The following is a 12,096-nucleotide window of genomic DNA, read 5'->3' as shown; positions in this document are numbered from 1 at the left end:
TTGCTTCCTTCCTACTCAATGGCGTCCACCACTCAAACTACTACTCCGGCCACCACTGAAGTCATCCAGCTTCACGCTACTACACACTTCCCTATCAAACTCACACCTGCAAATTTCCCAGTATGGCGCCGGCAAGTCCACGCTACTCTTGTTGGACTTGATCTCCTGGGATATGTTGACGGTTCCATCAAGGAACCAGCCAAGTTCACCGATTCCGCAAACACCGTCGCTAACCCGAGTTATTCTGTTTGGTATCGCCAAGACCAAACTATTGTCAGTGCACTTCTGGGCAGTTGTACTGACACAATCCAGCCGGTCATCTCCTCGGCCACAACAGCCCGCGATGCATGGCAACGTCTCATTGCCAGTTACGCCAGTGCCTCACAAGGACGCATCATTTCCCTTAAGGCAAAGCTCACCACAAATCCCAGAGGTTCTCGGTCCATTACGGTGTACCTCACTGACATGCGGGCTATCGCTGATGACCTTGCTCTTGCTCAGTGTCCAGTCACTGATGAAGATTTGGTAGTGTATGTGTTGACGCAGCTTGGAGAGGAGTACAGCTCCGTTATCTCCGCAGTCCGCGTCCGTGAAACGCCCGTCTCGTGGGGTGAGCTGGCGGATATTCTAACTGACCATGAACGCCAGTTAAAGGTTGCTGATTATACACGCCAATCACTATTGGCGACAGCTAATGCCACTCAGCGGACCTCGTCCTCCCGGAATACCCAGCAATCGAACTATGGTCGGAAATATCACAATAATACTGCTAATTCCGGCACCAACCGTACGTCTTGGCAACAATGGGGGACTAGTCGCTCTACGGTTATATGCAAATTTTGTAACTTTGCAGGTCATGAAACAAAGGTATGTCGCAAGTTGGCTAGGTTCCTAAGGGAACACAACGTTGTCACCACCCAGACTTCTACATCGCCTATAGCCCATTCTGCGCAGGCGTCTCCACCCTGGTTGTTTGACAGTGGAGCATCGCATCACGCCACCCCGAATAACAAGTCGCTGCAGACACTCTCCGAGTATAGTGGTCCTGATGAAGTGCGCCTGGGTGACGGTAATTCCCTACAAATATCTCATATTGGTTGATCTGTCATTCCTACTTCATCTTCTGGTCTTACCTTAGAAAATGTCTTGCGTGTTCCTCAGTTGCACACTAACTTAGTGTCTATATCCCAACTATGTAAGACTAATCGTGTGTCTGTTGAATTTTTTGATTCCCACTTTATTGTTAAGGATCTTCAAACGGGGATTTCTCTACTACGGGGAGTGAACAATGATGGTGTTTACTATGGTCCTGTTGCTTCTCACCCATCAGTACACACTACACAAATGTCGCGTTTGTCTCAATGGCACCAACAGCTTGGTCATCCGTCCAATAAGGTGTTGCAACTTGTGTTACAACGCTGTAATGTTCCAGTTTCTATGTAATCTCTTCGACAATTTTATTGTTCGTCCTGCAATATGCATAAAAGTCATAAGTTACCCTTCACAAAAAATACTCTAGTTAGTACTAAACCACTACAATTAATCTATACTGATGTGTGGGGGCCAACTGAAAAATCTATTGATGAGTTCCACTATTATGTAATCTTTGTCGATCATTTTTCAAAATACATTTGGCTATACCCTATGAAGCGTAAGTCAGATGTGTTTTCTATTTTTACTCAGTTCAAAAGATTAGTGGAAAATTTTTTTAGCCTTTCGATTATTTCTGTTTACTCAGATAATGTGGGAGAGTTTATAAAACTTGTACCGTTTCTAAATGATCATGGTATTTCTCATTTTACCACCCCACCACATACTCCTGAGCATAATGGTGTTGCAGAGCGCCGACACAGGCATGTCGTTGAAACTGGTTTGTCGCTTCTTCAAACTGCGTCCCTGCCGTCCTCGTATTGGACCTTTTCTTTTCAGACTGCCGTCTACCTTATTAACCGACTTCCAACGCCGGTCTTAGGTAATAAATCTCCACTTTATGTTTTGTTCCATCAGTTCCCTAACTATGATAAGTTGCAGCCCTTTGGCTGCCTGTGTTTTCCGTGGTTACGCCCATACAACACTAAGAAAATTCAACCCAAATCACGTCCGTGTGTCTTTCTTGGCTACTCCAGTACTCAATCTGGTTATAAATGTATGGATCCTGGTTCCAACCGTATTTATGTATCTAGGCATGTGAGGTTTGTGCCCCATGTGTTTCCTTATAATGAATTGCAAAACTCGTCTAACGTCCGACCTTATGATTCCCATGGTTCAGAATCACGCAATATTTTGTACAGGTCGTCTCCTTTGTCTATACAGGCGGAGGTCATGGGTGTTCCAACTCCAGTTCCAACACCCGTTCCAACACCAGTTCCATCTCCGGTTCCAACTCCTGTTCCAACACCAGTTCCAACTCTGGTTCCATCTCCAGTTCCAACTCCGGTTCCAACTCCTGTTCCAACACCAGTTCCAACTCCGGTTCCATCTCCAGTTCCAACTCCTGTTCCAACACCCGTTCCAACACCAGTTCCAACTCCGGTTCCATCTCCAGTTCCAACACCCGTTCCAACACCAGTTCCGACTCCATCACCGTCAGCTGCGTCCAGTTCGTCGTCTCAACCATCTCAACCATTGGGTAATATTCACCGTTCCACTCGGGAGCGTCTCCCTAATCCTAGGTATTCCGATTATGTCATTAACCACGTCACGTCACATCCCTTGCCTCCCACTTTAGAACCTACTACCGTCGCCCAGGCTCTTAAAGATGCTCGGTGGAGGAAAGCGATGGATGAGGAGTTTGAAGCGCTCCAGCGTAACAAAACGTGGCAATTGGTTCCCCGCGGAGCAGCTGTCCCAATTGGCTGCAAGTGGGTTTATCGTGTTAAGCGCAAGCTGGATGGGTCGGTTGACAGGTACAAGGCACGGCTGGTTGCCAAAGGGTTCCTCCAGACTGCTGGCCGGGATTATTTTGAGACGTATAGCCCGGTTATGAAACCGGTGACCATTCGTGTGGTTTTGACGGTCGCCCTGAGTAACCGCTGGACGTTGCGCCAATTAGATATCAATAATGCGTTTCTTCATGGGACGTTGCATGAAGAGGTGTTCAAGGAGCAGCCACAGGGGTTTGTGGATCCTTCGTTTCCATCTCATGTTTGCAAGTTGACTAAAGCTCTATATGGGCTCAAGCAGGCACCGAGGGCTTGGTACTTGGAGCTATCGCAGTTCTTGTTACAGTGTGGCTTTGTGAAGTCACAAGCAGATGCTTCTTTATTTGTTTACTCTGCTAATAATGTTGTAGTTTATTTCTTGGTGTATGTGGATGATATTATCTTAACAGGTAGTGATGTTGCTTGGCTTAATCGCTTTGTTGACACTCTGTCAGCTCGTTTTGCGCTCAAAGACCTTGGTTCCTTACATCACCTTTTGGGCATTGAGGTTGTTCCATCGTCAACTGGACTGTTTCTGACTCAAAGTCAGTACATCACTGATATTCTAGTTCGGTTTAAGATGGATGGTGCAAAGGCAGTTTCAACACCGCTAGCTGCCTCGAACAAGCTGCTACCTGCACCGTCTGGTTCTACACCGGTTGATGTCACTCAGTTTCGGCGTCTCCTCGGCTTGTTGCAGTACCTGGTCATCACTAGGCCAGATACTATGCGGTCAATCGTTTTCACAGTTCATGCACTCGCCTACAGAGCTGCACTGGCAGGCTGCTAAACGGTTGCTTCGGTATTTGAAGGGCACAGTCTGTCATGGCTTGTTTCTCCGGGCTGGGCAACCACTTTCGCTGACTGTGTATACGGATGTTGATTGGGGAGGTTGCACTGCTGATGGCCGCTCCACCATCGCATACTTGGTGTATCTCGGTTCCAATCTCATATCTTGGAAGTCCGCTCGCCAAAAGTCCGTGTCGCGCTCGTCCACAGAGTCTGAGTACCGAGCCTTGGCAAATGCTGCTGTAGAAGTCTTATGGGTACGGAATTTGCTCTGTGAGCTTCGGTTGCAGCTGGTGAGGCCTCCTCTTTTGCTTTGTGATAATCTTAGCGCAACCTATGTGTGCAAAAACCCGGTGTTCCATTCGCGTATGAAGCATCTGGCACTTGATTACTTCTTCGTTCGTGACTTGGTTGCTAATGGTTCGCTAGTTGTTTGGCACATCCCTTCCAAAGATCAGCTAGCTGACTTCCTTACCAAACCCTTGGGCCGGTCCTTATTTCTCCAATTTCGTTCCAAGATTGGAGTCTCTGACGGATCCTCAATCTTGCGGGGGCGTGTTAAAGATATGTGTGGCTGATATCTTTTGTTATTATATTTAGTCCTAGTCTAACTCCTGTATAATAGTTATTAGGCTAGTTGTTGTAACTGATAGCTATCTTCTCTCTTTGTAAGGCTATTTATAGCTGCATGTGGTTTCATTAATGAATCAATTATTCATAATCTTTACAAGAAACCAACGTTTTTCTTCTTTGAAACGAACCGAGAAGCCTGCCGGCTTCTCTGTCAACCATGGCAGTTTGGCTGCGGTGGTTTTCCTGTGCTGTGTGTTTCAGTATTTTTTTGTTGGTTTTATGTTATATTTGAACAGAGAAGCTAGCGGGTTTTTCCGTCTGAACTAAACGGAGAAGCCCGCCGGCTTCTTTGTGACTCTGTCAACCATGGCAGCCATGACTTTCTTGTGTTGCATGTTTTTGTTTTTTTGTTTTTTTTTTGTTTTTTTTTTTCTTTTTTTTTTTTTTGGTTTTATGTCATATTTGAACGGAGAAGTCAGCGGGTTTCTCCGTCTGAACTGAACGGAGAAGCCCACCGGCTTCTCTGTCAACAATGACAGCTACCATGGCGTTGTAGTTTTTTTTTTTTTTTTTTTTTTTTTTTTTAATGTTATATTTGAACGTAGAATCCTGCGCACTTGGCCGAACTACACACAAAGAAGCCTGCGCATTTTTTCTGTTTGAAGGAGAAGCCCATCCGTCTGCTTCTCTGTCAACCATGGCAGCCAAGCTGCCATGGCCTTGATGCTTCCCTGCTTTTGTTTTATTTTATTTTTTTGAAGAAAAAAAAATAGTGTAGGGGTTCAATTGGAATGTGAATGATTATATTTTTTGCGTATTTATGTTTGCTTGTTTCTGTTCTTTTATTATAATTATTTTATTTTTTCAAATAAGTTTAAAAATATTAATTTACCTGATGTGGCATTTATTTTTACATGGCATCCTGCATGGCATGTAACTTGAAGATAACTTGCTATTATAGGTTAAATGTGTTAATTGCATTATTTTAACAAGTTCAAGGGTTTAATTGGATGTTTATTTAGTTCGAGGGCCTAATTGCACTTTGATATATAGTTTGCGGGTCTCTTTGACCCTTATCCCAATCTTTATTAATGATGTAACCATCTGAATTTCACATAAGTCTTTCAGCAACTTCAATGTCATGAGGATGACATATTAATTAATGATGTTTTGGAGCTCTGAGTCCCTTCACAATCATCCAAAATAAGCTTCTCAAGATATTGTGAAGGGACTCAAAGCTCATGTTGGATGATTGTGAAGAGACTCAAAGCTCCAAAACATCATTAATATATCCCTCTCATGACATTGAAGCTACTAAAAGATTTATGTGAAATTCAGTCGGTTACATCATTAATGAATATATGAAAAATGCTTAACGCAATAGATTGATTCATCTAGAGGATAAATCTACACTGCACGCAAAACGTTTTTTTATGAGAATGTTGCTCATGAAATTCCCTACCCTAGAGAGACTTGTTATTCAAAAGTCTAAGAATATGAAAGCTTGCACGGTGAGTATAATTCATTGGCAATTGTTGCGCTTCCCTTATGCATTTCCGAAAGCTCATTACTCTTCGTGGGATAGAACTCTATGTGTAGAGTGTGGGTGGATACCCAAACTGTTAAGATATATAAAGTATGTCAACATTAGTATATGTGGTTGCTTTTCCTATGTGCAAGTCTTTCACTACTTTGATTTATGAGAAACTTGTCGTTACTATTTGAAAGTGTGTAATTGTTGAAACTCGCCTAGTATCTATGTTATTTAAGTACTCCCATTGTGAAGTTGGGTGAATGAAAGAAGGGCGTTCTCGGTATGGAGATGAGGAAGAGGGTATTCCAAACACATCATTACACGCAACTGAACTTATAGTAAAAATTGAGGAGATGCATAAAATTAAAATAATTATATTTAAAAAATTTCGGCTAGCTTTTGTGGAGACACAATGAAAATGTAAAAGTTCTTGTATAATTTTAAACTTGTAATTAGAGTTAAACATCCAACCTCGAACAATGACAACCTTCTCAATTCCTAGAAAACAACCAAGTAACACCTTGATGAATCACATTTCAAACCTAAACCCCGTGTTAGAGAAAGGGCTTGTAATCTGTAATACATTTGAGATACAACAATAATACAGAATACAATAGGGAACAAAAACTGGATCATTTGATATCTTCAGGCGTGTAATCACTTTCCTATAAGCTTTAAATCTCCCTCTATAAAAGCAACAAGGTTCAAGATTTAATCTTATGGGATACAAGAAGATAATGAAATTCTCAAGTTGCTTTGTTTGAGAATTTCCTGTAGAAATGTAAGTTTGTGAAGTATCTCCTACAATTTTATTGCATGTAAATTCCCTCTCCTTTCAGATGTCTTCCCTTAATATTTATAGATAAAAATCTAATTGATGGGGGGAAGTTACATGGAAGTGGTTATAGCAGTTTCAAAACTAACTTCCATCAGATATATCTTAAAAGATATATTAGACATGGGAAAATAAATAATATATAATATATATTATATATATTCATCATATTTCCATGCATGTCCCCATGCAAAATAAATAATATATAATATATATAAATATATGTTACTCATTTCGTTGCATGCAGCAAACCAAATTCACACTTGCAAAGAGTTATAGAAGGTACGATTAGAGAATAACTTTCATTCGATAACTGTTTCTCAGAAGAATACAAAGTATATGTCTACAAGGACTCTAACAAACCCTGACTAATAGATCAGATGTAACAATCTAATAACACTACCACATAATATAAACTATATATTATACAAAGATAATAAGACAAAATAATATATGCTAACACACCCCCTCAAGAACAAGGTGGCAGCATAGCAACATTGAGCTTGTCCCGTAGAGCAGCAAACCGTGTAGAAGGTAGTGGCTTAGTCAGTATATCGGCTAGTTGATCTGTAGTGGACACATAATTAACAACAAAATCCCCTGATGCAACTTTATCACGAACAAAATGGTAGTCAATTTCCACGTGTTTGGTGCGTGCGTGAAAAACTGGATTGGCACACAGGTAAGTTGCCCCAAGATTATCGCACCATAGCGTTGCTGGACCACCAGAATGAAGACCGAGTTCCTGCAGTAAAGAGACAACCCACGTGACTTCAGCAGATACATCAGCGAGAGCTTTGTACTCGGCTTCAGTCGATGACCGGGCTATCGTACGTTGCTTCTTGGATAGCCACGATATGAGATTAGAACCAAGATAAACAGCAAACCCAGTAGTACTCTTCCTGTCTATCGGACAACCTGCCCAGTCCGAATCTGAGTAGGCGTGAATGGTGGTCGACGACGACGGTGTGAGTTGTAACCCATAGTCCAGAGTTCCTTTAACGTAACGGAGAACACGTTTGACTAGATTCCAATGGTCGACTGTGGGTGAGTGCATGAATTGGCATAGTCGGTTGACAGCATAAGCAAGATCAGGCCTCGTGATGGTTAAATACTGTAAGGCCCCGACAATGCGCCTGTACTGTGTCGGGTTCTCATAAGGGGTGTCGGACGGTGTGACCACTTTAGTAACAGAGGTCGGAGTGGTGAGAGACTTGCAGTCTACCATGCCTGAGCGACCCAGGAGATCCGTCATGTAGCGACGTTGTGATAATAGTAGACCATCACCTGTGCGAACCGTCTCAATACCTAAGAAGAAGCCCGGTGAACCTAAGTCACGAATTTTGAAAGCTGTGGATAATTGCTTAAGTAGAGTGGTGACAAGGTTGTCGTCGTTGCCCATCATAATAATGTCGTCGACATAAACCAGCAAGAACACACGGGATTGTTCTGCAGTGTAGTAAAACAACGAAACATCGGTCTTGGAGGACCGAAAACCTGCAGATAACAAAAAATCATGAAGTCTTTTAAACCAGGCTCTAGGTGCCTGCTTTAGACCATAAAGAGATCGCTGAAGGTGACACACATGACCAGGGGTCATTGGATCTTCATGTCCCGGGGGCTATTTCATATAAACAGTCTCAGCTAGATGCCCATTAAGAAAAGCATTATGGACATCTAACTGGCGTAGCGTCCAGCTGTTAGAGACAGCTAAGGAGAACAGCATCCGGACTGTGGTTGGTTTCACCACAGGGCTAAAGGTGTCAAAGAAGTCATCCCCTGCGACTTGATTGAAGCCTTTCGCAACCAATCGGGCTTTATAGCGCTCAACCGAGCCATCGGCTTTGCGCTTGGTGCGAAACACCCATTTACAACCTATTATATTCATGTGGGGTTCAGGTGCACCAGCCGCCAAGTGTGGTTGTGTAATAAAGCGTTAAACTCAGCATCCATAGCCTTCCGCCAATGGGAATGACCAACCGCTTGTGAGTAGCAGGTAGGGTCGGCACTGACAGTTAGTGCCTGAAAGGGCTCGTTTGAGCCTTTTGTCATGTGCCGTAGCCGCATAACATGATCACAGCCCTGTGGTTGAGCACGAGCTTTGCGGCGGGTTCTAGCCGGGGCGGTGTGTGTGATTGCAAGTTGCGGTGGTGCATGAGCCAGCGGTTGTGGTTCATCTTCCGGAACAATAGGTGGTCCTGGTTCCGACTGATCATGTGGTGAACTAGCCTGACCCACCGGGACAATTGGCACCACGGCCCAAGGTGACTCAGGTTGCGGTTGTTCTTGTTGCAAACAAGCTGTAGAAAACGGAAAAACGTTTTCATCAAAACGCACATGGCGGCAGATATAAGTTTTTCCACTTGTTAAATCAACGCATCTATAGCCCCTAAAAGAAACAGGGTAACCTAGGAAGACACACGGGGTGGAGCGGTACTCAATCTTGTGCCTATTATATGGGCGCAGATATGGGTAACACCGACACCCGAAGACACGGAGAAATGTGTATGGTGGAGTGACTTTGAATAATCGGCTATATGGACTTTCATAGTGTATGGCTGAGGAGGGTAAGTAGTTGATTAAACATGTAGCAGTTTCGAAGGCGTAATCCCAATAGTGATGGGGTACTTTGCCTTCAGTAAGTAAAGCTAGACCTGTTTCAACGATGTGTCGATTACGGCGCTCTACTCGCCCGTTTTGCTCATGTGTGTAAGCACATGACTGACGGTGATTTATGCCAAGGGTTTGGAATATGGCATGTAATTTTCGATACTCACCCCCTAGATCCGACTGCATTGACTTAATTGACCGCCCGAATTGACGTTCAACCAACACACGGAATGACTCGAATATTTTATAAATGTCCGATTTTACCCGTAATGGATAAAACCAGGTAAATCGGGAAAAATCATCTACAAAAAGGCAAAAATAGCGAAAGCCACTAACAGATAGTACAGGGGACGGACCCCAAATATCAGTATATATGAGATCTAGTACATTTTTGCTAGAATGTGCACACTATCTAACTTGAACCGCGAGGATTTCCCAAGGTGACACGAGGTGCAGGACTCAATTGGCGAGTTTTTATTGGAAATGACCGGGCAAACTTGTAGAATTTTATTAAGAACATTTTTGTGCGGGTGTCCAAGCCGTTGATGCCAAGTGGTGGGAGTTGCCCGGGAACTGACAAACGCGAAATTGGACTTTGACACTGGAAGCTTGTACAGGCCGCCTATGGCAGGACCTCTAAGCAGGACCGCTTTGGTTAACGAATCCTTCACAATAAAACACGAATCATGAAATTCAAAATAAACCTTATTATCAACAGCAAATTTGTGCACAGATAATAATGGAACAGATAGACTCGGGACATGCAATATATCGTTTAAACAAAGGGATTTTGACACGGAAGGGATTGATGCGCGACCAACGCGTGAAATAACCAAACCTGCGCCATTACCCACGCGAAGCACGTCCGTGCCGCCGTACTCCTCCGACTGCCCCATCATGGTTGCGTCCGGTGTAGCGTGTGCGGTGGCTCCGGTGTCCGGATACCACCCATCGGCCGGAGCTTGCACCGGAGCTGGGACATCCGCCGGCACTGCCATGTTCGCCTGGGGTGGAGGTTGCGGGTGATACCTTTTGTAGCAGTACATGGCCGAGTGTCCATGACTGCGACAAATTTGACATCGCGGACCCCCGCGTCCACCGCGTCCGCCTCCACGATTCTGGCCGCCGTGACGCCCACCACCGCCACGGCCAGACTGCTGCGACTGCCTGCCACCACCGGATGAGCCGCGACCAGGGCCTGCATAAAACGCCGAATGGGAAGCAGTGGAGTCGCCGGTGGGGTAGTCATCCACAAGGATGAATTCATGCGCCTGGAGGTAATCGGAGAGGTGTGATAGCGGCACGGCATTCCCGGAGGTGAAAGACGCTGCCATGGCCTTCAGTTCCGGTCGGAGTCCACGGAGCACGTACAAATTTTGCTCCATCAGAGAGAGAGGCCGACCGGCCTGAGCTAAAGCCTCGACAAGAACCCTGGCTCGGCCTAGATACTCTGCAGTCGTGGAGTTGCCCTGACGGAGCACCTGGAATTGCCCGAGAAGGTTGAGACAGCGGGCTTGGCTTGAGGATCCGAGTGCGGAGGTGATGGATTGCCATATCTCTGCCGATGTGGTTCGGCCAAGCGCTAAATGTAGCACTTCATCCGACATGGATGAAATCAGGAGACACAGGATCGATTGATCCTGTTTCACCCATGCCCGGTGGTCCGGATTGGGAACGATGGTCGCCGCGGTGGTGCCTGCCGACGATCCCTCCGATGACGGAGCAGCAGTGACGGTTTCTGGTGGACACGGAAGAGAACCGTCAACAAAGCCCAGCAGCTCTTGACCCCGGAGAAAGGGAATTAGCTGGGCGCGCCAAAACAAGAAGTTACGTGACGTGACTTTCATCGTCACGTAATGATGAGCGCCGGCGAGAGACGGCCCGCCGGCCGGAGACGGAGTGCCGGCAGCGGAGACTGTACGTTCGGAAGAATGGGACGACATTCCGATGAGTTGTACGGGAAAAAGGGGGGAAATTTTACGGTGGAGATTGATGAAAGATCGATATCCCGGCTGATACCAGATTAGAGAATAGCTTTCATTCGATAACTGTTTCTCAGAAGAATACAAAGTATATGTCTACAAGGACTCTAACAAACCCTGACTAATAGATCAGATGTAACAATCTAATAACACTACCACATAATATAAACTATATATTATACAAAGATAATAAGACAAAATAATATATGCTAACAGGTACTCCACTCGTTTGATTCAATTCGTTAACGAATCTGCACCGAATCCATGCACGCATCGACTCCTTTCAACGAATCCACCAATTCGTTAATATACGAATTGTACATCAATTCGTTAATGATGAATTGTACATCAATTCGTTAATGACGAATTGTACATTAATTCGTTGACGAATTAGTACAACAATTCGTTATTGACAAATTGAACATCAATTCATTAAGCATCAATTCGATATCACCGAATTGATTAAAACCATTGGTTCGTTAAAAGTCAATGATCGTTAACACCAACGAATCATTAAAACCAACGAATCACGCACATCAACTTGAGTACTATTCGGTTCCAATCGTACGCAATATTAATATTTCCCAACTTACTTTCTACCAAACTAAAATAATATTTATAACTCCACAACTCCAAATATTATTTAAGTTTTTCATGGTAGCACATCTGAAACATTAATCTTCATTACTATATAAATTTCCAACATTCCTCCTCCATTTATATAGTAAAAATTAATACTTTACCAAGATAAATCCAAAACTCATGCATAAATGAAAGTGTCTTAGAGATTGAACTTTCACATAGTGTTATATGCGTTACATTAATTCGGATTGCAGTGATGGACGAACCTTG

The sequence above is a fragment of the Ipomoea nil genome, unplaced genomic scaffold (assembly GCF_001879475.1).
Source record: "Ipomoea nil cultivar Tokyo-kokei standard unplaced genomic scaffold, Asagao_1.1 scaffold1978, whole genome shotgun sequence".
Taxonomy (NCBI): domain Eukaryota; kingdom Viridiplantae; phylum Streptophyta; class Magnoliopsida; order Solanales; family Convolvulaceae; genus Ipomoea; species Ipomoea nil.
Note: the sequence above shows the minus strand (reverse complement) of the source record.